Below are 26,028 nucleotides of genomic sequence, written 5' to 3'. Positions count from 1 at the left end.
CTTAGGCCCCCTCGCGTCATACGCTCCTCAGTACAGGGCTTGGACCACGTGCCTCCGGTAGTGGGATTGCCCCTTGCCCTTATGTAAAGTTAACCACGGTTGACTGCTGCATAGATGGGACTACTGAGCAGGACACGGGGCATCCATCTTTTGTGCCCCCTTTCGACTCCATCTTGGGTAAACAGGCCTCACTGCGATAGTGCAGCAATGCTCAGCTCCCCTTCCACCGCGGCAGCCAAGGACAGACACACACACACACAAGGCGCGCAGGCAGCTGGCTGGCCCCCACCCTTGCACTCCCCCTACGAAGGAAAGTTCTGCGCTTCCATTCTCACGCTGAAGCTGGAGAAAGTTGCAACACTCAATATGCTACAGTTTTCTTCCTCTGAGATCACTGTTCATCTGAGAACCGGCATGTGAACCAGGATGAGCTAAGCACTTTCTGCTCGATTCGTCCTCATAAACGTGCAAGCCACCCACCCCCATTAGAACAATTTTATTGCCATCCTGACCCTGCACCCCCTGTAAGGTATTTCTTTCAAGTGCCAGACCCTCGCCTGTGCTGCAAAACCCACCCAACACACCCACTACAAACCGTAAGCATTTTTACTACTATATATATGTTTTTACTTGTACTAATGAGTTTGAAACCTAGAAGAGATGCGAAACATAGCCTGATTCTTTTACATGCACAATAAAGGTCAAGGACTTCAATTAAAGCCACTAATGACCCAATTGTACTGACAATAATCATTGTGTGTGACTTATGTAGAAATGTGAAAGTAGTATAAAATGTTTTAAATAATTTGTTATTTAGTGTGTAACATATTAGCTTAGGTAGTGACCACAGTGACCGGACCCTGACCTGCATGGAGCACAAGATGTTTGACGTCCGTCAGCTACTCAGCCAACCAGGAGGAAGAGATGCTACCCACACCTACAGCACCACACCGTCTGGCCAATCGGGTCCATTTAGCATTTTTTGTTAGAGTTACTTTAACTAATATAAATACAAGAATGATGTAATGAGATGGGGAAGAGTTTTTTGGGTTATTTCCTAGCTTGAGAAATAAACCATCCTTTGAACTCTTGCAGCCGGGTCTCAGTGTCTCTTTCCCCGACAAGGGGTTTTGTCTGCTATTTTATTTTTTCTCTCACACGTAGTAAGCCGGGGAAAGGCACCTACAGTGCGCACCCCTGGACAGCGCTGAATCAGCACCTTCACTGCAGAAGTATATACAGTACAGGAGTACAACTGTGCTATACTAGGAAATAAAGAGAACATTGAAAGAAAACACGATAAATGGGATATAAGTGAGCCTTTTTAGGGCAAAGATACCTGGCAGGAGAGTAGATCTGGGATCATAGAACCCAGAAGGGGATACCTGGCAGTAGAGTATACCAGGGAGTCCACTCAGTGTATGAAAGAAAGAGACATTGTAAAAAGATACATGACAGGAGAGAATTCCAGATGATCTGAGGAAACTACTGAAGAATTCCTAGTAAGGGAGTATGCTAGGAAGTCATCTTTGAAGCATTTGTGTAAGAGAGACATTTTTACCATCCTTGAAATAACAGTTGTGTAAAAGAAACACTTTTCCTAGCCTTGAGAGACGGTTACTTGCAAGAGACATTCTTGCCCTCCTTGAGGAAACATTATTTGGGAAAAGACATTTTCGCCATCCTTCCTGAAATATTCCAGGGGAAGGGAACTACCCTCTGGATCCAATGAATTCTCTTTTGTAGAAACCATTTTTGTTGTATTTATGTATTTGTTTCACATTTGAACATTTCTGGTTAAACACAAGTCAGAGACACTTTTTCCTTACACTTTTTTAGTTGTTCATTTTTAGTGTGAGTGTCAGATATGTTTTGGACACAAGGACAGTTCATATAGGTTTGACAACCAGACACAGACTAAATTCCTAGGCAGGGAAACTTTATTTAGGATAGAAACAGAGAGTACTTTATCCAACCCTTTTCTTTTGTTTTATTTATTATTATTTTGTGTGTTTTGTTTTATTGGTTAATTATTGCATTTAAACCTTAAACAATACATCCGCACTGGTTTCTTAACAAATGCGTTCCGAATTTCCATAGTCTTATTCCATTGGACGGGCAGTCCAGTTAAGTCAATTCTAAGGATTTCACTAATTGGAGCGCCTCCAGGGTCACTCCCAGTTTTTCCACCACCATTATCCCTTCCCAGCACTCATCATCCGTTTTCTGATCGAAGAATTGTCTGTATTTGTCCAAAAAGAGCATTCTGTTTTCGGTCAGACTTTTACAGTTTACCACCAGATGATCTCAGGATCATCCGGTTGTTGCAGAAGCGGCAGAAGGCATAGTCCAAAGACATCTGTTTTCTCAGCAGTTTAACTTCCCCCGTTGGCAGAACGTTCAGTCTGCATCTCAATAGCATGTCACGAAAGAAAGGGGACGGAAATTGGACAAAGTACTTTGGTAATTGGTTCAGTGCTTTCCATTCCCAGAGTGGATCAAAGCCAGTGTTACATTGTTCCCGCTTTGCCAACGTCTCAATCTAGTTTCTCCTTTGTAAATTCACTTTCACTTTGGTCGGGTTCTCAGTCAGCATTTTCATATCCATCCCATTTGCTACAATGTATTCGGTACAAAGTGATCCCCATATTTGTAGGAGTTTATCATTACAGATTCCATTGTTCTTTAATATCTCGAAGGTAATCGGTGGAGTGGGGGTTATGCACTTTTCAAACAAACAGATGATCCTCCACATAACTATGTATCTTAACGATTCCAGGCGTAATTCATATCTTATCATATACATCGGTATTGAGTTAGGCAATCTCAGGATCTTTTTCCAGAAGTAAGATTCTAGAGTTTCCCACACCTTCCATGAAAGATTCAAGAGCGATTCGGAGCAATAGGCCAGGACTTGCCACCACCTTTTGTTTATAAAAAGTCCAAATCGGGCCTATTGAAAACTTCCCATACCGATTATGGATGGCCTTCCCCTGGTTAGTCAATGTTTTCAGTTTATTTTTAAGTAGATTCGGTTGACCATGTTCGTTTATGGTTTTGTTGATAAGGACTCCCAGGTAGATAATTGAGTTCACATTTTCCAATTTTTTGCCATTGAAGAACCAGCATGAAGTCCTTCCTTTACTGGTTTTCTTCTGGGCAGATTCCATTATCAAGATTTTAGACTTGTTCTCGTTAGCCCGCATATCATTATCATCAAGATACTTCTTGAAGGCATCTAGTCGTCTTTGTAGGCCAATTGCTGTCTGGTCTACAAAGACCAGATCATCTGCATATAGGATCCAGGGTATTGATCCTCCATTGATCTTTGGGGGGAAAGCACAAATCTTACATTGCGAGTCACCCAGGTCTGCCATGTATAGTACAAAGAGGAATGGTGCTAGAGCACATCCTTGCTTTATACCTTTGAGTTTTGATTTTTTTTCGTAAGTGCGCCATCCCTGGTCAAGCGGACTTGTATGGTTGTATTTGTGTAAACTTTGGATTGCTTCCACCAAGACCGTCGGACAGTTCCACTTTTTTAATTTGGCCCATAAATGTTCACGATTGATGGTATTGAACGCTTGGGCCAAGTCCATGAATCCTAGATACAATTTATTGTTGTATTCAAGCATTCGCAGTTTTAGTAGGTTCAATATAAATAAATTCAGGGAAGTTCCCACTCCTGCTGTAATGGCGGTTTGTCGCTTGTCAAGGATCTTGGATGACGTAACCCATTTTTTAAAATTTTGCAGCACTAGCGATGCAAATAGCTTCCCAATTGAAACAAGAAGGGCTATTGGTCGGTAATTTACAGGATTACTACAATCTCCCTTTTTAAAGACCGGGACGATCATAGCTTCTTTCCAAGATGGTGGTATTTTCTTTGTTTTCAGTATTTGGGAGAACAGTTGCATTATTAAATCCGCCCATTTTTCTTCATTTGCCTTTAGTGTGTGGTTAGAGATACCATCTGGGCCAGCCGCTCTTGATTGACTCAACTTCTTGATCATTATTAGAATATCCTCACGGTCAAATTTGATATTCCAAGGATAACTAGTTTTCTCATTTTCGACTGATTGCACCGACACTTTTTTTTCAAAAAGTATAGTGAAATGGTCCACCCATTGTTCCTCCGAGACCTGTGATATGCAAAGCGCTGCTTGGAAGGTCTCCCCGTGGTTTATAATGTCCCAAAGATTTCTACTATTATTAGTAGAGATTGCTGCTAGCATTTTTTCTGCGTGATATTGGGAACGTTTTACTCGGGTGGCTATCCTCCAATTTTTATATTTTTGTTTCAATTTTCTTATGAGATACTCTTTGTCCACCTGATCAGATATTTTTATTTTCTTCAGATTATTTCTGAATTCTTTTCTTTTTAATACCACTTCAGTATTGTAGGCATGGGTTTTTGTTGTTGATAAGAGGCATCTTATTTGTTCCCTTTTTTATCACAAATTCATTCAGCAGCCATCGGTAATCCACTTCTTCAGGATTCTCATGAATAAAGTTATCATAATTCTTCACCAATTTGGGTATCGCCTTTTGATGTATTCTTAGTCTGCTCATACCCCACGTTACTTCAACTTTATTTGTGATCAGAGGTCGGTGCTCTTTTGTTAATATAGACAGTTCCGTCCTCAGCAGATCATGATTGCTCTTATTTGTTTTTCTGATCTCAAAGGATTTCACCCATGGTAATAGTTTTTCCGAGACAAAACAGTAATCAAGATATGCTCTACTAGGGCCCCTGTGCCAGGTGTCCACCCCTCTCAGATCGCCTAGAGTTTGGGCGTTTAGAATTTTCATGTCTCTGATTTCCATTTCAGTTGTCCAGTGTAAGGCCCTGGCGTTAAGCTGAGAAATAGTAGTCACTTTTCCATTTTTTGAGAGCAGTTTTATATTCAAATCCCCACAGATCATTATTATTTTTTCACTATCTCAGAGTAATGCTTCATCCAGGGCTTTCATGATGTCCGTTAGATAGCTCTCTGGATTGGGGATTTTTTCACTCCAATACGTGTTTATTAGCAAGAGGTTTGTTCGACTGTTCTTTAGATGTTTCTGAAGCTCCAGGATTTGGACATAGGGATTCGGTGTACGATGGGCCATGACCTCGAATCCTTTCCCTATTTTAATTAGAGTTAGTAAACCAGCGTACGGTCTTCCCATGGTCCCCCTCATGGCCGGATTTATAAACACCTTGTAGTTTTCACACACTGGTTTGTTCCTGATCCACGTTTCCTGGAGACAGACAATTTCATACTCTTCCAGGAAATTGTACTCACCAGAATACAGGTGTTGAGAGCCACATGGCTTCCATGAGGCACAGAGGAGATCCTTGCCGCTTCCACACTTCTCATTCTATGTTGATTTACCAGCTGCTAGCGCTCCAGCCATCCACTCCCAGTCCAGCTGTTGGTCGCTTGCCGGGATCCTTGACTTCAAGATCTTAATTTGTTTTCTTGAGTTGTCAACCCTGAACCTGGGAATCGCAGCTAGCTTATCCCGGTTCTTTATATCATCCTTAACAGTAGGCTTCAGGTTGCTTTCCTTTGTCTTATCCCCTAGTTTAGATTTTCTTCCTACCTCGTTAGGAGCGCTGTTCCACACTTTTATTTTCTCTCCATTACGAGCAGCACTGGTATTTGATTCCCCAGCTTTTGGGCTCCATAGACGTTTTTGAGACCTGTTTTTCTCCTTGTTACCACTTTTTCCTATGCTTTCATTATAGGTCGATAGCTCGTAACCCATTTGGTCCAGATCCTTTCTTGCTGCTTATAGGCGTTTTTTTTATTTCAAATGAGACCAAGTGTAGGATAACTACGTCCATCCTCTGTTCCTTTTTGAATTCAACTATTCTGATGTCATTTGAGGACAGATTTCTTAGTTTAGACGCATCACTTTTTCTCTATTTAGGATTGATCGTTTGGAGTGGTTATCCAAACTAACTAGACATACTTTGCACCCCTCATCCTCTCTAGATGAGAGAGCTTTTCTTGTCTTCTCAGGAGTTCTTTGGACGCGAGCATCCTTAGTTCTTGGATCTTCTTTTTTATTAACTGGACTTGCTCCCCGATTTGCTCTTTTCGAGATCATAGCCGACTTGGACTGATCTTTATTGTCAGGTTGCGCATATTTTTTTCTTTTTTCTTCCAAGGTAAGGAAGTCCATCATCTTATTGTGCTTTGCCTTCAATTGCCCTTCACTAGGCCTTGTGTCCAGTTTTCTGTCTGCCTTTAGGTTTCTGTTCTGGGGGGTTTGTTTCTCTTTAACCCGCAGTTTAGCCAGCTCTTTCCGAACATTACCTTCAATTTCTTCCCATTCATCAGAATTTAAATCATTCCATTCTTCCTCCTCCTGATTATTTTTGATGGCAACCAACAGGTCACTCAAATCAGCCTCAGACTGCTCTTCATTAGAGTCAATATCCAGGCTTTCATCCAGTATTTCTATGGGGTTCTCATTTTTTTTAAAACTCTGCTGAATCATTACTAATAGCAATTTCACGTCTAGCCTTCTTTGCGCATTGGTTGAGTTCCAATTTGGGAGGTGTTCTTATATTCCTAATGAAGGCTCTCGAGCCATTAGACCTTTTTTCAGAATTTTCATGTTTTTCTCTTTCATTTCTACTTCCTTCGAGTTCTTGGCTTCTGACTGTGTACTTCCCATTCCTAGTTTTTTTTGCGGATTCACTGATGATATGTCGGTTCCAATGGGTCCTAGAAAAATAGGGAAGTTCAAGTTTGCATTCTTTTTCGCTGCTTGATTCTTAGGGCGTACTACCAACTTCACCTTGCTTGGGACAGTGTCATTCACAGCAATTTCAGACTCAGATCAGTCGGAGCCAGTTCTTCTATTTCTTTCGATATTGGAAGTTGGTCTTTCTTTTGGCTCGATACTTGCCCCTTCTTATGGTCCTTCTGTTGGATTTCTAAGCTTGGATTGGGCCTCCATTCCTCAGAAATAGAACTTTCCGACATACCATTTGTAGTTTTCATTGTATAAGTGGTTACATTCTCCATTAGCTTATGACATTGTCTCTTACATTTATAGTCATCCATGAAGGCCTACATTAATTGCGACTTACGTTCATCTTCCTCTGTAGTAGCTCCGATAAGCGACTCTCCCAATTGTTATTGCGCTCAGTTTCACCTTTTAATCTCATGTCCAGTCTCTCCGTAAAGCGTTCCAAGTTCAGTAGTTGTTGACTCATTTTCTCTGTACCAGTATATAGATCTTGCAATGAGGTGTTTAAAGTCTCATACAAGTTTAGGAATGGGGCAAGTGAGATCATCAGTGCCACCATCACGGTATTTTGAATATGAGCTGTGTCCACCTCGGTTACCTTAGTACTGCTAGGCTTTCGGTCCAATGCGGGCATCAGTTGGCCCCGGATATGCTTCTCCTTGCCTTCCAATCCAAGGTCCAGCATTATTCCTTGTTCATAAGCAGGATAGTCCTGCAGGTCTAGGAATACTACAATGCTCTTAGGGAGCTGAATTTCTTCCCATACTCTTTGGTGTTGGGCCATTCGATCAGCTTTCTTTGCCGATTTCTGTAGTGATAGATCATCCAGGGTGGCAATTTTTTCCGTTATGAAAGACAAACTCTTTCTTTTCTCTCTAGCAATTCTTCCAGTTAGAGCTGTTATATCTTGAGACAGTTTCTCAGCCAACGCGGAATTAGAATAAGATTTAGCTTCTTTACTCTTGACTATTCGATTGGGAGTTTCTTTACAGTTCTCTAACAATTGGGGAAGGTCGTTTGGCGGTATCACAGAGGCAGCCCGCATCATTTGTTTCTCTGACTCCAATCCACCCTTGTTAGCGCTTTTTTTCCTTCCATACCTCTTCTGCAGCAGCCTCCCAATCCTCTAGGTCCTCCAAATTAGTGGTATAATTTCCGGTGGATCGTAGTTTCTTTAAGTTAGAATTAGGGGTCTGCGAGGATTGGGCTGGTGCAGGATGGAGCTCCACCGATGATAGCCTTGTTTGAGCAGGTTTTAGCTGCAACCCTTGTAGCCCATATTCCTGCAAAAATGTGGCATGTTGCTTATCCACAATGCCTAGACTTTCCATCAGGCCTCTAGGGTTGGAGAGGAAGGCTTTATTTGGGCTAGTACCAGTTGCCATTTGCTGGGTTTTGTTTAGGGCAATGTTCCACCAGCCTGTCCCCCTTCAGTAGCGGAATAGTAGCCACTTCTGAGTTTGCAATGGCTTCTTCTAATGAATTGGCATTTTGCCTTCCACAAAGGAGATCGTCTATTTCGGTATGTGCTGCTGTTTCGAAGGGTTGGACGGCAGGTATATCTATTGCCACAGGGGAATACTCATCTTCTTTAGGGCCCTCCGCCCCTGGCCCACCCCCTTTCATTCCCTCCAGTACCCCACGCAGTGTGGATCGTATGTTTTCCTTATCGGGACTAAAGTGCCGCCCGCTCTCACATACTGGGTGGGCGCTTGGGGGCATTGCCATCCCATCTAACTGCCATGCCGTGCAGTCAATTGTCTCCATATTGTTGGGATCCAGCCGCGACTGATAGTCAGCTGACATCGCCAAGTCAGCCACCATCCGGTCACTGGGGGCTGGACTCGTTTGTATTTAAGTCTGTCCGTTTAGTGAGGCAGCACCCCTTGAATCCCCTCTCGCGTCTACTTGGGCCAGCGCCGCCTGGGCCCCTAGCTCTAAGTGCGGTAAGCATAGTTGCTTCAATTGCGGCACAGGGAAAGCATTAGAGTCAAAACTAAGCTTCCTCTCTTTGTGCCCGGAGTATGGCCCCCCCCTCGGCGCCGATCATCATCGCATAGTCCTCCTCCCCCTACTCCTCACAGGGCTCAGATTGTACTTGGCTAGAGGGGGAGAGAGGAGAGAGAGGTACGGCCAGCTGTGGAAGAGATGACAGGCATTTCCTCACCTCATTACGTGTTCTAGCCGGCTTCGGCTCTTCAAATTTTGTCATTTCACAAGCTGTTGTTAATTGTAGCAGGGATAGTTTTATTCTTCGCGTTCCGCCCGGGTGCGTTCACTCGGGGGAGGGGTGGGGGAGGGCAGGTGAGGGCAGGGGCGGAGCCGTAGTGCAGCTCCTCTCATCCCATTGGACGTCATGCAGCTCCTCAATTGGAAGTGGTTACTTCACCAACTAACACCAGTTGCTACTACTTTCGCTCCGCTTTCGCGGGAGGAAGTGGTTTTATGTGGTGAGCAGGTGACTTGCAACAACTCTGCCTCCATGGGAGCTAAAGGTCCAGTAGCCGCAGGCACTGCAAGAGTCTTTCTCCAGCACCAACAAACACCACTTGCTACCATTTTTCTTTTAATAAAGATGTCTGATGTTAAAAACATGGCCACTTTGTGTCCGTCTCTCATTTCTGACCCCTCACATAACCTAGTCTTTCATTGAGGGCCTAAAGATCATAGTCTCATCCACCTTACTCCCACCTGGATTTCCTAAGGGTTCCATATTTTGATGTTTACCCAAGGTGAGCTTCAATGATGTGAGGATGGTGTTTCCACACTCTCGCTCTCTCCTCTCTCTCTTCTTCCTCTCCCTGATCTCTCTCTCCTCACTTGTATCCTACACTACGTTTCAACTCCTTTTTTATCTCTCTCTGCACCACTTTGACACAAACGCAACAATCACCAGTTTCTTATGCCTACCACTCCCTCACACACACCTCTTACCTCCACCCTCATCCAACACTTCCACAAACGTCTCAGCACTCTGCTCCACCTTACGTTCTCCACCGCCTAGTCTGTCGGTCCACCATCTTTCCTTCTGAGCTCAACCGAACACCCCTCATTCTTGCATCTGAGTGTGGTGCTTTTTTTTACCCCTGCCTGCCTTGATAGGGACCTCTTCCCCATTCCCACTGGTTTCTAATTTCACCTTTTCTCTTTGGCCACCCTACCCCTGTGCTTTCCCCTCGAGCTGGGCTGTTACAGTGAAAAGTTTAAAAGTTCATGGTTGGTCCCTGCCCCTTTTCCGTTCACTGGTTTCTCAGTTAGGGCTGCGAGGGTTCGCTCCAGTGCCGCACTCTCTCCCTCTGGTGAAGGTTGCATCTTTGTGGGTGTTATGGCATGTGTCGGTGGAGTGAGACTCACAGTTGTACTCATTCTCCTCCTTGGCTTGGTCTGCTGTTTGTATGGTGATTTCTCGAGGTCATAGTTCTGAAAGGAAGGAAAAAGACTGGGGCATCCGCAGAATAGAATGGGTAAGAGCAGCAAAGGAGACAGTTGGGAGCCGAGGAGTTTAAGAGGAGCAGTAGAAGGAATGAGAGGACAGGCTGAGAAAGACCAAAGAGGTGGTGAAAAGAAGGGGAAAGAGCTCCCTGGAGGAGTCAAGGCCCAAGAGCGAAGCAGTAAAAGGGACATCCATTCACCTTGAACCATACGAACATTCTTACGTGTTGGAATAGCATACATGGTACTAGCTGGGCAATAAACATAGCTGAACCAGGATGGCAAGTGGAAGTACCTGGTTGTCCAACAGCATAACTTTGCCTGGCCCCTTGCTGTCAAGCTCTGAGGTCCATGTGGATTAGTATACCTCCGTCCCCGAGCACCAGTCAGAGAGGAGCATGGAAATACTTGCTGACCAGTTATTGGAGCCACAGGTGGGGGGGGGGGTAAACAGGAAGCACCGGGTCCCAGGTGGCTGCAAAGAAAATACCAGGTTAGCTAGTGGCTACAAGTTATTCACAACAAGCATCAACAGGTATAGAGTAAATGCACTTACCTTGGGATGGCCGATGAATGCTTTGCACCTAACTGTTTCCCCCTGGGGTCGGCTGGGTGATGCAGAAGGAAGGATGGACCACGGGATCTGGGTGGAAAGGCTTGAGTCTTGATAGAAGGTAGGCAGTACTTGAAAACAGTTCCAAAAGCCTATGAACAATACAGCTGAGAGGTTTACCATGCGCCAAGTCCAAAGGTTAATCCATAAGCAATCCAAGAATCAGTCCAAAATCCAGGAAAACAAGGTAGGCAGTCCAATAGTAATCCAGGCGTCAAAAAACCAAGAACAATCCAGAAGAAAAACGAAGTTCAAAATCCAAAGGGTCAAAACCAAGAAATACAGAGCGCAGGAATAGCTAAACGACGTGTAAACAGCTGAGAAGCAATGCATGAAGGGGCTAATTCCTTTTTATTGCGGTCGTCCTGGTCTGCTGGCCAATTGCAGACGACTTCCTGGTCACGTGATCGCTCCCTTGGTCACGTGACCACCGGGTTCATCCGACGCCAGCTTTTTGAAGGCCTCAGACCATGTCACATGACTCTCCTTCGTGACATGCTGTGCCGAGCAGAGGACGGCAACATGGAATGGCACCCCCTCCGTGCCTGCAGTCTCCAGGGCAAGCCCCAAGACAGGCGCAGAAAGCAGCGCCAGGGATGTCCCAGAGCGCAGCGTCTTCCCAAAAGCCGAGCGGGTGCGGCCACAGGAAGGGTCCGCACTTCGCTCCGCCACTTGCACGCCATGGAATTGTGAACGGGTGAGTCCGAGGGCATGACACTTGCCTCCTGATGGAATACCTAAGGCTTGGAGGTGGCGGTACCTTGTTGGAGAGCTTGTGAAGATCAACATATAAACTTGACAACAACAGCCACAACCTAAAATGAAACAGATTCAAGAAAGAGGCATTGGGCACTAGAAGTCCCAGCGACTGTGATGGTCTGTTTTAGGCCAAAGAGGAAGACCTTAAACAAGGGATGGGGAAAGAGAAGGGCTAAGGACAACAGAGGCTAGAAAAGGTCTCAGATATTGTTAACGATTTGTTATTTATATAGCGTTTTGCCAAAGTGCTGTACATAAAACATATTAACATACAATTATCACCCAAACAAAGTTATAATGAATTATAATTGTTCTTTTATAACGCGCTTAATACCAGGTATTGGATTCTAAGCGCGGGATTGGGATTCAAACCTGTATTGCACTGCGTTGTCTTGCTTCCAAGACAGATGCATTGCCCCTGAGCTATCCCTCCTCCCCGTTGGTGGCTTAGCCTGACCCTAACCTTGATTGTTTTGAACAAGTTAACCCTGTTTGGTTTTTTGTAAACTTTCTTTATTGTTTTTCAATAAACACATACCCAATCGGATATCAAACATTCCCATCCCAACATTACCCAATTCAACCCACTGCCCTACACAATAGACCCACCGTGTACATCCGCAAACTTGATATAACATCCATTCAAGTTAACAATATTGCATCAAATTCATCATTTTCCCTCATGACAGCAATTGCAGAGATTTTCCCACCTATGCACAACATTACACTAGGGTATTGGTCCCCAATTTAGTCAATCCGGGGTAGAGTCTGGGGTCCGCGCTGCCTGCGCCAGCTGATACCATCTAAACAGTGACCAATAGTCAAACGGTCTGCTAGTAGTTGGTAATGTCACAGCAAACATAGTTTCTCTCTGCTCGCAAAGAGCCATGCATTCCAGCCATCTCGTGAATGTGGGGGGGCTGGTCTTACCCCAGGACCTAGCAATTAGATATTGGGCTATCACAGAAGCCATGCTTAAGAACCTCTTCTCGGTGCGAATGCCCCCCTCAACCAGGGCAAGGAGCCATAGTTCTGGGGTATAAGCCCGTGCTGAAATGAGCTTTTCAGACAAGGCTGCTTCTATATTGTCCCAGACGGATCGAATGTTCGGGCAACTCCAACTAACATGATAAAAATCTGCACAATCAGCATTGCACCTTTTGCACACAGATAGGCTCTCAAGATAGAACTTACTGAAAGAGTAGGGGGCGTAGTACATTTGGTGCACAAACTTATAATGAATCAGTCTGAATCGAGAGTTTAATGATATATACAGTGTTTGCATACATACAGACTTCCACTGTTCCTCACTCAACTCCTTTCCCATAGCTGCTTCCCACTTAATTCTATACCCAAGATTCTGTACTATTCTTCCCCCTCTTACCAGCTTATAAATATTAGATACCACCTTCCTACTCGATATGGGGCGAATGATTGAGCTTTTCGCTGGGTGGGGGGCCGGTGCAAGTGGTAAATCGGGCCATTTGGCTCTAAGGGTACATCGTAGTCTGAAGTAATGAGTTACAGAATCATGCACGCCCCCAGAACTTAACTCCTCCCACGTTACAAAGCGACCGTCCCGCACCAAGTCCCCCAGAGTATAAACACCCAGAGTCTGAAACCGCTCCCTGAAAGACCTCTCATGCATTAACTGGATTCCTGATATATTATATATTGGCAGCTCAGGGGCGTAAGAAGGAGAGGCTTGCAGTATCCGACATATCTCTACCCACACCCGGCATGCTATTGCAACGGGCTGGATCTCACTGTGCGGGACCGGATCTCTGTCTCCCCAAAGCATACCCATTAGAGAGTCCAGATGGGAAACTGCCCCAGCTATTGGGACATGCAGGAACCTAGAGTCCGCCACATTCCATTCGGATATATATTGTGCTTGAGCAGCTAAGAAGTAAAAATAAAGATCGGGGTACTCCAAGCCTCCCATTTCATACGGTCGAGCCAGAGTATCATACGCTAATCTAGGCTGTCTGCCCGCCCATACTAATTGTGTCATCAATTTCCTAACACGGGCCCAGTAAGTCGCTGTGGGCCACACTGGGACATTATTATATACATATAACAACTTGGAAAGCATTACCATTTTGGCCAGCGCCATACGGGCGGCCTGGGATATCGGAAGCAGGATCCAGGTCTCTACCTTTTGTTCCAGATCATCTAGCTGCATTACATAATTGGTTTTATACACATGCTCTCTGATGGTGGAAATCGTAACGCCCAAGTATTGGAAGCCATACGGAGACCACTTGAACTTGTTGCCTATGTCGGTTCTCTGGACAGCTGAAGTTAGGGGGAGGACCTCCGACTTCTCCCAATTGATCCGGAGACCGGACAGCTCCCCAAACCTATACACCTCCTGCACTAGTGGTGTGTCGTAAAGCACCAAAGTATTGACTGAAAAGGATACGGTACTCAAAAGGATACAGATGGTAGGGTCTTCCGGATCCCTGTTCACACAATTTGATAGTTGTGAAGTCAAGTTTAGACCTTCCAAATGATACAACTCTCTGACTGATGAAACAGGTAGAGAGATGGATCACTGGAAAGGGCGTGGGTAAAGTATAGGAAGTCAGCCTAGAACAAAATAAAGTATCATAAGAAACTGCCCCAAATCGGCTCTCTATGATAGAACAGTATTTGGCATTAATTCACACACTGACCTTATGACTAGGGTAGAAGAATCCAGCAGAAGTCTCTTGAGGAAAATCCAGAAGTAGAACAAACGACAAGGAAGGGAAGATTAGTAAGGGAGACTTATCCCGAACGGAACGAGGCTCAAGCTAGATACCGGGTTGATGCACCACAGGATAGCGTCCAAAGTACTGTTCACTATCACCTTCCAACAGTCCTTGAAAAGCTTCCTTCCCACATAGAGAAAAGTATAGAAATGAATAAATCCACCTGTTAATTTCACAGGTGCAGGAGTTGGAAATAGCGCCCTTTTGTGGAACAAACCAAGTACACGCGGTTCTGAACAGCCGCGAAGAAAATAGTGTGCGCGTGTGGAATTACACGCGAATAGGATTCACGCAGTCTTGGAAGCAGGCTTGAAGACAACGTGTGCGTATGAAATTACACACGAACAGGATTCACGCAGTTCAGGCCAGCCGCGCTTGAAGACAGCGTGCGCTTGTGGAATTGCACGCGAATCGGATTCACGCAGCCCAGGCCAGCAGCGCTTGAAGACAACGTGTGCGTGTGGAATTACACGCGAACAGGATTCACGCAGTTCAGGCCAGCCGCGCTTGAAGACAGCGTGCGCTTGTGGATTTGCACGCGAACAGGATTCACGCAGCCCAGGCCAGCAGCGCTTGAAGACAACGTGTGCGTGTGGAATTACACGCGAACAGGATTCATGCAGTCCAGGCCAGCCGCGCTTGAAGACAGCGTGCGCTTGTGGATTTGCACGCGAACAGGATTCACGCAGCCCAGGCCAGCAGGGCTTGAAGACAACGTGTGCGTGTGGAATTACACGCGAACAGGATTCACGCAGCCCAGGTCCGCCGCGCTTGAAGACAACGTGCGCTTGTGGATTTGCACGCTAACAGAATACACGCAGCCCAGGACAGCCGCGTTTGAAGACAACGTGCGCGTGTGGAATTACACGCGAACAAACAGCTTCAGGAATCAGCGTGTGCCGGAAAACACGCTATAGAAGGCCCAAGAAGCAGCTGAGGAAAACTGCAAGGACGCAGATCGGAGGTTCAGCTACACAACGCCAAATGATTCGATCAGAAGCAGCGAGTGAAGTTTCCACGCTACTTATATACGTAATGCCGTAGTTCACGTGACAAAGCAGAATTCACGTGAATTTAGCGACGTGAAAAGTGCAGACGTCGTTTTCCCGGCAATGCATCGAACAACCGCCATTTGGAATAGAACGGTCTAGCTGTTCTATGAGCGTAAGAGGTAGAACCACGTCCAGCATTAGAACCACTTCCAGCATGCATGACAGTGCCATCCCCCAAAGGGGCAACCTCACCCCTTTTCGAGTGAAAACGCTTCAATAAAGCAGGAGCATGTATATTGGAAAGAGGTTCCCAGGACCTATCTTCGGGACCATAGCCCTTCCAATCCACCAGATAATACGGCCTACCAGAACATAGCCTCATAGCCAGTATGTCCTGTACCTCGTATTCATCTGAACCCCTCACAGAAATAGCAACAGGCCGTACAGGCAATCTGGTAGCTTCAGAACACGGCTTAATGAGTGACACGTGGAATACAGGATGCACTCGCCATCGTTGTGGTAAAGCCAGACGGACAGCAGCCGGATTAATTACTTGGAGTACTGCATACGGACCAATGTATTTAGGCAACAATTTCTTTTTGCCTGGTATCCTCAAGTTCTTAGTGGACAACCATACTTTCATACCAGCCTTGTAGACAGGGGCAGGTACTCTATGAGCATCGGCATAGAACTTGTCGCGTCTTTTAGCGTGCTCCAATTGCTTCTTCACTTTCCTCTGTAGATTCTTAAGATCACGAAAAGTATGGCCTGCGGCAGGAGTATCCAAAGACAAACTGGAATCCAAAGGTATTGATCGGGGGTGTTGTCCATAAAGAGCATAGAAAGGTGAAGTGCCTATGGCACTATGATAGGAGTTGTTGTAGGCGAATTCTGCTGCCGGCAGGACCTTGAGCCAATCTGATTGAAACTGCAGACACAAGCACCGCAGATATTGTTCCATAGTGCTATTGACTCTTTCGGTCTGTCCATCAGTTTGAGGGTGATAAGCACTGGACATTCTGTCATCAATCAGTAATGCTGAAGTTAGTGCTCTCCAAAAGCGTGACGCAAATTGTGAGCCCCTGTCCGTAATGATTACTGACGGTAGACCAAAGAAACGGAATAGGTCAGCCAGAACAGCAGCTGTTGGTAAACCAATACAGGGAATATAAAGAGCCAATTTTGTGAAGTAATCCACTACAACCCATATGGTATCGTATTCCTGGTTTTGTGGGAGTTCTACCACAAAGTCCATAGATATCATGTCCCATGGTTTGTTAGGGACAGGTAGGGACTGGAGTAAGCCCACTGGTTTACCGGGAGTGTTTTTGCATTGGATGCATACAGAACATGTTGATACATGATTTATGACATCTTTTGTCATGGATGGCCACCAACACCATCTTTTAAGCAGCTCTAGTGTTTTCTTCTGTCCAGGATGGGCTGCGATCAAGGAATCATGATTCCACTTGAGGGCCTTATTCCGCGTCGAAAAGGTTGGTAAGTAGAGCACTCCTTGTGTGAAAGGTAAACCGTTATGTACGTCCAGATTCATATCCTGGATAACTTGTGGATGATTTTTCACCCACTTCTGTACTTCGTTTTTTAAGGATGGTTGAACAGAACAACTACATATTACATGATCTGCCAACAACTGATTTTGCACCTGTGCTTCTTCCTTCGCCTCCTCACCAATACGAGACAAAGCGTGCGACTTAACGTGTTCTCTGGCAGGACGATATGTGACCTGGAAATCGTATTGAGCAAAAAAGACATGCCATCTGGCCTGTCGAGCCGTAAGACATTTCATATATTTGAATGCTTGAAGATTTCTATGGTCAGAGTACACCAACACCTGATGTTTGGCCCCAAGAAGATGATGTCGCCATTCTCGGAAAGCATCCTTGATAGCCAGTAATTCCCGCTCAGTGACGGTGTAATTTCATTCATATGGGGTAAGTTTGCGAGAGAAGAAAGCCACTGGGGGCTCCTCCTTGGTTTCTGTGCAAACTTGTGAGAGCACCGCTCCAGTAGCGACACTGGATGCATCCGCTTCAACGATAAACTGGCGATCTGGATCTGGATGTTGAAGCACGGGTGCGGTGGTAAATGCTTCCTTTAACGTCTCGAATGATGCTTGGGAATTCTGGTTCCAACAGAAAGGAACTTTGGAACTAGTTAAAGCCGTCAAAGGAGCTACTGTTTTGGAGAAGGAACGAATAAACCTGCGATAAAAATTCCCAAAGCCTAGGAAAGACTGTAATGACTTGACATTGTGAGGAATAGGCCAGTTCAATATGGCCTTCACTTTGGAACGACTCATTCGAGCACCTAGATTGGTAATGTCGTAACCCAGGAATTCCACTTCCTGTGAATGAAAGACGCATTTCTCGGCTTTCACAAAAAGAAGGTTCTCCCTGAGTCTTTGTAAGACTGTAGAAACGTGTTTGACGTGTTCCGAAAAAGACGATGAATAAATCAGAATATCATCCAAATAAATCACCACGAACTGGTCCATTATATCCCTGAAAATATCGTTCATGAAGAACTGAAAAGTAGCGGGAGCGTTGCACAGACCAAAAGGCATCACCAAATATTCGTAAAGACCATACCGCGTCTTGAAAGCGGTCTTCCATTCATCGCCCTCACGAATGCGAACTAAATTGTATGCTCCTCGCAAGTCCAATTTAGTGAAGTACCTGGAAGTACCTAATTGATCCAATAGAACGTTTATCAGCGGTAAAGGATACTGATTTTTTATGGTGATGTCGTTAAGTGCCCTGTAATCAATGCAAGGCCTTAGATCTCCCTCTTTCTTCGGAACAAAGAATAGAGGAGACGCAGCAGGTGATTGCGATGGCCGTATGAATCCCATCGCTAGAGCTTTATCGATGTATTCTTTCAACACGACGTCTTCTTTTGGAGTCAATGAATATAAACGACCTGTAGGAATTTTAGCTCCAGGAATCAATTCAATCGGACAGTCATACTGTCGATGTGGAGGCAATTGTTCTGCCTGGCCTTTATCAAAAACATCAGCGTACTCAGTGTATTCGCATGGTATGGTAGTATCGCTTTGATGTACCACACTAATAGTTGAAGCTCCCCCCATAGAGGCCAATATATGTGGATTGTTTGACACCTCCTGACTGGTAAAGCAATGTTCATTACAAAAAATTGAAGGATACTGGAGCAATCCTGAAACCCAGTCAATGGCGGGATTATGAAGGGTTAACCAGGCAAGACCAAGTATTATTTTGTACTGCGGAGCAGCTATGACATCGAAGACGATTTCTTCCGAATGACTATTCGATAATGTCATCTGAACAGGTACCGTCTCCATGGTTACCATACCAGAAGTCAAAACAGATCCGTCCACGGTGTTAACCGTTTCAGGTTTGTTCTTGTTTACAAGGGGTATGGAACAATTCTTGGCATATGTGATGTCTATGTAATTGTTAGTGGCTCCGGAATCAACCATGGCCTTGGAAACCAATTCTTGGTCATCACAACGTAACGTCACCTCGACAGCTATAGGTGCGTGATTAGGAATGGTACTGGAGTCCGATGAAACACTCGACACAGGGACTCCTGCTACTGTCGAGTTTTGGCGTTTCCCGAACGCTTGACTGGTTTCTTAGTACACGTCGCTAATAAATGCTCGGATGAACCGCAATACATACATAAATTGTTCTTTCTTCGGTTCTCTCTTTCTGCATTGGACAACCGGCCTCTCACAGCGCCAATCTGCATTGGTTCAGGGTCGTTCGAGGGAACTGCCGTTGCCTCCGAACGAACCGATGCTTGTAATAATGGTTTTTTTCTCTCCTTTCCGAGCATTTCTTCGGGCATCGATTTGTAGAACCAAATCGAGCAACTCTGTGAATCCCGTAGGAACCACCAGAACCGTAGATAAGGCATCTTTCAGTTCTTCTGAAAGACCCCTGTAGAAAACAGCTGTCTTCTTGCCTTCAGGCCATTGAGTTTCGGCTGTTAGTTGATTGAATCGGGCAATGTAAGGCAAAAGAGGTTGACTGCCTTGTTGTAGATTAAGTAACTCCAGATCCATGGCTTGAGTAGCATAACGCATGTCAAAGACTTTACTCATAGCAGCCAAAAGATCATCACAGTCGTATAACAAAGGGCTATTTGTTTCCAACAAAGGGTTAGCCCAAGCAGCAGCTGTACCCCCTAAATGGGAAAGCACAAATGCTGCTTTTGTGGTTAGGTCAGGAAATGATGTGGGACGATAAAGAAAATGGAGTCGGCACTGATTAACGAAGGTTCTATAGGTTTTGGGGTCACCTGTGAACCGTTCCGGGGGAGCCAAGGGAAACTGAGTGGGCATAACCACATTAATCGTTTCCTGTGGGGGTGTCATAGTCCCAGATCCAGATGCAGTGGCCATTGGAACCTGTGCTCCCTGAGGACTAGCGTGCATGGCGTCTTGCATAACGTCCATACGGTGCCGTAACATGTCCTGTGCCGTAACCATTTCATTTCTCAAATCGCTGATCAACTGAGTCAAAACAGTTAAAGGATCCGTACCCTCCATGGCTTCTGATTCTGTCGTAAAGCACCAAAGTATTGACTGAAAAGGATACGGTACTCAAAAGGATACAGATGGTAGGGTCTTCCGGATCCCTGTTCACACGATTTGATAGTTGTGAAGTCAAGTTTAGACCTTCCAAATGATACAACTCTCTGACTGATGAAACAGGCAGAGAGATGGATCACTGGAAAGGGCGTGGGTAAAGTATAGGAAGACAGCCTAGAACAAAATAAAGTATCATAAGAAACTGCCCCAAATCGGCTCTCTATGATAGAACAGTATTTGGCAATAATTCACACACTGACCTTATGACTAGGGTAGAAGAATCCAGCAGAAGTCTCTTGAGGAAAATCCAGAAGTAGAACAAACGACAAGGAAGGGAAGATTAGTAAGGGAGACTTATCCCGAACGGAACGAGGCTCACGCTAGATACCGGGTTGATGCACCACAGGATAGCGTCCAAAGTACTGTTCACTATCACCTTCCAACAGTCCTTGAAAAGCTTCCTTCCCAAGTAGAGAAAAGTATAGAAATGAATAAATCCACCTGTTAATTTCACAGGTGCAGGAGTTGGAAATAGCGCCCTTTTGTGGAATAAACCAAGTACACGCGGTTCTGAACAGCCGCAAAGAAAATAGTGTGCGCGTGTGGAATTACACGCGAATAGGATTCACACAGTCTTGGAAGCAGGCTTGAAGACAACGTGTGCTTATGAAATTACACGCGAACAGGATTCACGCAGTTCAGGCCAGCCGCGCTTGAAGATAGCGTGCGCTTGCGGAATTGCACGCGAACAGGATTCACGCAGCCCAGGCCAGCAGCGCTTGAAGACAATGTGTGCGTGTGGAAATACACGCGAACAGGATTCACGCAGTTCAGGCCAGCCGTGCTTGAAGACAGCGTGCGCTTGCGAATTTGCACGCGAACAGGATTCACGCAGCCCAGGCCAGCAGCGCTTGAAGACAACGTGTGCGTGTGGAATTACACGCGAACAGGATTCACGCAGTCCAGGCCAGCCGCGCTTGAAGACAGCATGCGCTTGTGGATTTGCACGCGAACAGGATTCACGCAGCCCAGGCCAGCAGCGCTTGAAGACAACGTGCGCTTGTGGATTTGCACGCTAACAGAATACACGCAGCCCAGGACAGTCGCGTTTGAAGACAGCGTGCGCGTGTGGAATTACACGCGAACAAACAGCTCCAGGAATCAGCGTGTGGCGGAAAACACGCTATAGAAGGCCCAAGAAGCAGCTGAGGAAAACTGCAAGGACGCAGATCGGAGGTTCAGCTACACAACGCCAAATGATTCGATCAGAAGCAGCGAGTGAAGTTTCCACGCTACTTATATACGTAATGCCGTAGTTCACATGACGAAGCAGAATTCACGTGAATTTAGCGACGTGAAAAGTGCAGACGTCGTTTTCCCAGCAATGCATCGAACAACCGCCATTTGGAATAGAACGGTCTAGCTGTTCTATGAGCGTAAGAGGTAGAACCACGTCCAGCATGCATGACATGGTGGGAGATTTTGGCGTGGATTTTTAACATAAAGAAGGATATCGTCTGCATATAACGATATAATAGACAGGTGCATGCGCGTACGAATCCCTCGCCTCCCATGTGTCACGCCACTTTTGGGGAGACCGAGGTCCGTTGCGATCACTCTCTCTTCTCCTTCCTGGCGGATCTACCCGCGCTTTCGCTCCTGGGGAGCCGCCAGGAGGAGAGCTTCTGTAACCGCTGCTGGATAGTTGCGGCGCATGCGCGGGAAACCGCTGTCTAGGTTCCGCGCATGCGCCGTAGATTGGGCCTGCGGGTTGGGAAGGGCTTGCCTTCCAAGCCTCGTTTCGGGTCCGCCGGCACCCGGAGACGAAACGGCTTGCGTTTCAGGCCTCGCGGGTGCCGGCGGCCCATAAAAGGGAACCGCAAGCAGAAGCCAACCGCGTCTCAACGCGGAAGCTTCGTTCGTGTTGCTCGCTCCTGGTTACCTGTGTTACCTGCAATTACCCTGCCTTGCCTCCAGCCTGCCTGGGTGCCCTGCTCAACCCTGGGTCCTCTTGGGCCCATTTGCCTTGCCTTGCCTCCAGCCTGCCTGGGTGCCCAGCTCAACCCTGGGTCCTCTTGGGCCCATTTGCCTTGCCTTGCCTCCAGCCTGCCTGGGTGCCCTGCTCAATCCTGGTTCCTCTTGGGTCCTTTTACCCTGCCTTGCCTCCAGTCTACCTGGGTGCCCAGCTCAACCCTGGGTCCTTTTTGTCCCGCTTGCCTTCTGCCTGCCAGGGTGCGCAGTTTTGCCCAAGGGTCTCTTTGGTCCCACTTGCCCTACTTGACCTCCAGTCGCCTGGGTTCCATGTTCTCGCCCTGGGTTCCCTTGGCTCCAGTTTCCTCCTCTGACTCTCCTGGGACCATTTGGGCCTTTGTCTTTTTCCTTATTCTTTGGACTCCCCCTTGTTGGTTTCCCTTCCCTGTCTGGTTCCCCTTTTCCTGTCTGGTCCTGCCTGGTGCCTCGTCCTTTTTGGATCTACAGACCATCGGGCAAGTCAGCCATCTTCAAACCAGCTAGCTGAAGTTCGCCTGAAAGTGTCTTCCTGCGGATTGGAGTCCCGACTTAGTCTTTGTTTGGTGAGATCCCGCGTTCACCTTCGACTTCACCTTGTTCCGAAATCTTCAACCTGACTGCTGCCTCTCCTGTCTGTGCTTGCACAGTCCCACCGTCACGTAAATCAGGAGAGTGCCTTCCGTGACGCTGGGAGTCTGGCCATCCTCCACCCTGTACCATTTGGGTGGTGGAGAGGCGGGTTCCCCGAGTCACACACTCGTCATTCAGCTGGCTGCAGCCTGGCGGCCCCAACAAGATCCACATCAAAGAAAACAGGTACGCAGTCTTCACGTACATCCCAGCTTGACACCATGCCGCTCCCGGATATGTCAGACCAGGGGTTCCACCACAAGGGCGAACAGGACCGGGGAGAAGGGACAACCTTGCCTAGTGCCACGCATAGGATATATATGAGCTGACATAAAGCCATTTGTATATATAGCCGCCTTTGACGCCGTATACAAAAGCTCGACCCACCTGAGATAGGTTAGACCCAGGCCCGATCGCTGAAGCACCTCGAAAAGGAAGGACCATTCAACAGAATCAAACGCCTTCTCGGCATCCAGGGCAACCACGGCCATCGGAACATGTGGGTTGATATGCATAAGGGTAAAAAAAGTCGGCACAAGTTATTCTGAGTAGAGCGCCCAGGAATGAATCCAGCTTGGTCCGGTAACACCAGGCAAGGCATGTGTGGGTGTAAGCAGTCTGTGAGGATTTTGGCGAGAATTTTATTGTCGTATTAATGAGCGACAGTGGCCTTTAAGAGGATAAGTGAAGGGGATCTTTCCCAGGCTTCAACAACACAGTAATTAACGCAGACCTTGTAGAGTCCGGAAGGACGCCCTTGGCCAGCGCACCACCAAATATCGGCAGCAGATGAGGGGTAACCAGATCAATGTACGTCTTATAAAATTCTGCTGTAATACCAGCTACATCCGGGGCTTTGCCGTTAGGGAGAGATTTGATGGCAGTACGAACCTCCTCCTCATTGATGGGGGCGTTGAGAGCACTGCCTTGTTCAGGGTCTAGCCATCCCAAACCCACCTCATCTAGATAGCTGAGCAACGCGTCGCATCTGGGGGTAGGGCGTGCAGTATATAAGCGATCATAGAATTCCATGAATGCATCATTGATCCGTTTGGGATCCCATATTCGATCCCCATCCCGGTCCTCAATTTCAACTATATTGGTGGAGAGACGTTCCTTTCTGTGAGGTGGTCAAAGAGGCAACAGAACCAAGGGAGGACCCTATTCTAGTAATGAGACCCAGCCAACAAAAGCCAGCAAATCAAAAGAAAACTGCATGTCCCAGAAATCACCACAAGAAACGAAACCAAGGAGGGGGCAGAGACAGAATTAAAAAGGGAAAACGGCATAGGTACAACCCAATCATACAGCATGGAAATAGGTGTACCAGAGACTGGCACTGGTGCAATGCAGTCAGCCCGCATATAGATGGGTGGCCCCAGAGACATACAGGGTGGGGTCAAACAGTGCATGAAACTGGGTGGAAGGAGGAAAGAAAACGCCCTGCAGGTGTGGGGAATGGGAGGGAAAACTGGCTGGAGACTGAAGGGAGGGGAGGAGCAGAGAGGGGGTTAAATGCAGCAACAGAGAGCTCACCAGGTGTTTCTGATTACAGCTGCAAGCCGAGCCGGAGACCAGAGAGGAATGGAAAGGTGATTGGGACTGGGCGTACTAGAAGGCTCACTGAGAGGCACAGGGGAGATCCCTATCCGAGGCGGACTCGCTGAGGAGAAGCGCCAGCCGTCAACCATTAATCAAGGACTGTGCATTCCGTGTGGATTTTTTCCTTTTTGTTTTCTTAACCCAGTGAACAGAGGGTGAGTCAGACTGAAGGCTGAGGTCCGTGGAGAAAAGAATTAAGTTGACTTTATTTTCCCTTTTAACGATGCGAGAAGCCAAGTGGAGCTTCTTTTGAACTCTGGACTTCATTTACCCTTTCACGGAAACCAAACTCATGAAAACTAATACTGTTTGATGTGCACAAGGAGGGTTGTTGCTTAGGTTAACACCGCAATAAATCTTAAAATTGTTAAACCTACATCCGACTACAGCCTACTATTTATGGCCCAAGCTAAAGTCTGACTCGGTCTATGCCCCTCTCCATATTTAGTCGCCAAGATTGGATCACCCATATATCTATCTTCATAGTCCGCTAATTCCTGTAGCGCCTCCCTATGTGCTTCCAGCTCTTGGGGAAGTTTGGGGGTATCCCGAATACTCTGCCGTCTTTCTCCCTCCCGTATAATATCCTCTAAGCCTTTCATAGACCGCCTTAGTGCCTTCAGTATCCCTCCTTCCCTTGACATACAGCAGAACCTGTATGTATACCTTAAAGGCTTCCCAAATCGTATCAGGGTCCGGGACCGAACCCACATTAGTTTGAAAACATGTGTCTATGTCCTTTTCTATGCCGGCTAGAAACACTGGGTCTCTAAGGGTAGTAGCTCTGAACCGCCAGCAAAGGGGGGCATTCGACCGAATAAAACTGAACTAACACCGGGGAATGATCGGACAGGGTGCTAGGGAGTATAGTGGCCTCCGTAGCCGCTCTTAGAATAGAGGATGTTGACATCGCGTAGTCAATTCTAGACGAGCTGCTATGAACTCCTGAGAAGAAGGTATATTCCCTGTCATTGGGATGCAGTCTGCGCCACACATCGTGCAAACCAAAATCCTGTGAGATATTTGCCCACACTTTCACTGCCTGCGGGGGGGGGTGTGTGGATTGTGTTGTAACAGACCTATCCATATCTAGGGTGAGGGCCAGGTTGAAATCACAAACCCATAGTATCTCATACCCAGTGAATTTGTGGAGTTGCCTAGCGCACTGATGAAAGAACTCAGGTGAGTCCATGTTGGGTGAGTAGACATTTATAATCAGTAGCCGGAGACCAAACGTTTCGCCTGCCAAAAGTAGGAATCTCCCCTCTTCATCCCGAATCTGTTCATGCAGCCTATACTGTAGAGTTTTATGAATATAAATGGCCACACCTCTAGAGTGCGAGGAGTACGAGGAGTTATATCAATGGGAGCCCCACCCTGTCAGAGCCAGGAGAGGAGCACCCCTGGCCAAATGAGTTTCCTGAAGACATAGTATATTTGCACCATGGTTCTTACTGTAATTTGCTATCAGCTGTGTCTTTTTCTGGTTGGTCAGCCCCCGAATATTCCAAGATAGCACTGAGAAGGTCAACCCGGGCTTATCATGTAACACAGTTATGATTATTTAGCCATTTTAGCCATTCTGAATATGGCGGCGACCGGGGTGGTGCGGTCAGATTGGAACTATAGCGGGCTATTTGTATCACTTAAATATTGCATGGTTGAGATCGCTGTGAAGGGCAATACGGGCTTGATTGAAAACTAGAAACTGATAACAATCTTCCCACCCCCTCCCACACCAGAAACTTGAACCTACCGGCACCCGTTCCCTCCCCAAAAAAACTACCCCAACACATCTAACACTGATCAACACACTGCAGTGACTGCGGAAACTGGGGCGCTAAGGGCGAATTACATGCTCCAAGCGGCCACAGCAAATATTAT

Source organism: Ambystoma mexicanum, chromosome 12 (genome assembly GCF_040938575.1).
Source record: "Ambystoma mexicanum isolate Mex_15411 chromosome 12, UKY_AmexF1_1, whole genome shotgun sequence".
Classification (NCBI taxonomy): domain Eukaryota; kingdom Metazoa; phylum Chordata; class Amphibia; order Caudata; family Ambystomatidae; genus Ambystoma; species Ambystoma mexicanum.
This window is presented reverse-complemented; position numbering follows the sequence as displayed.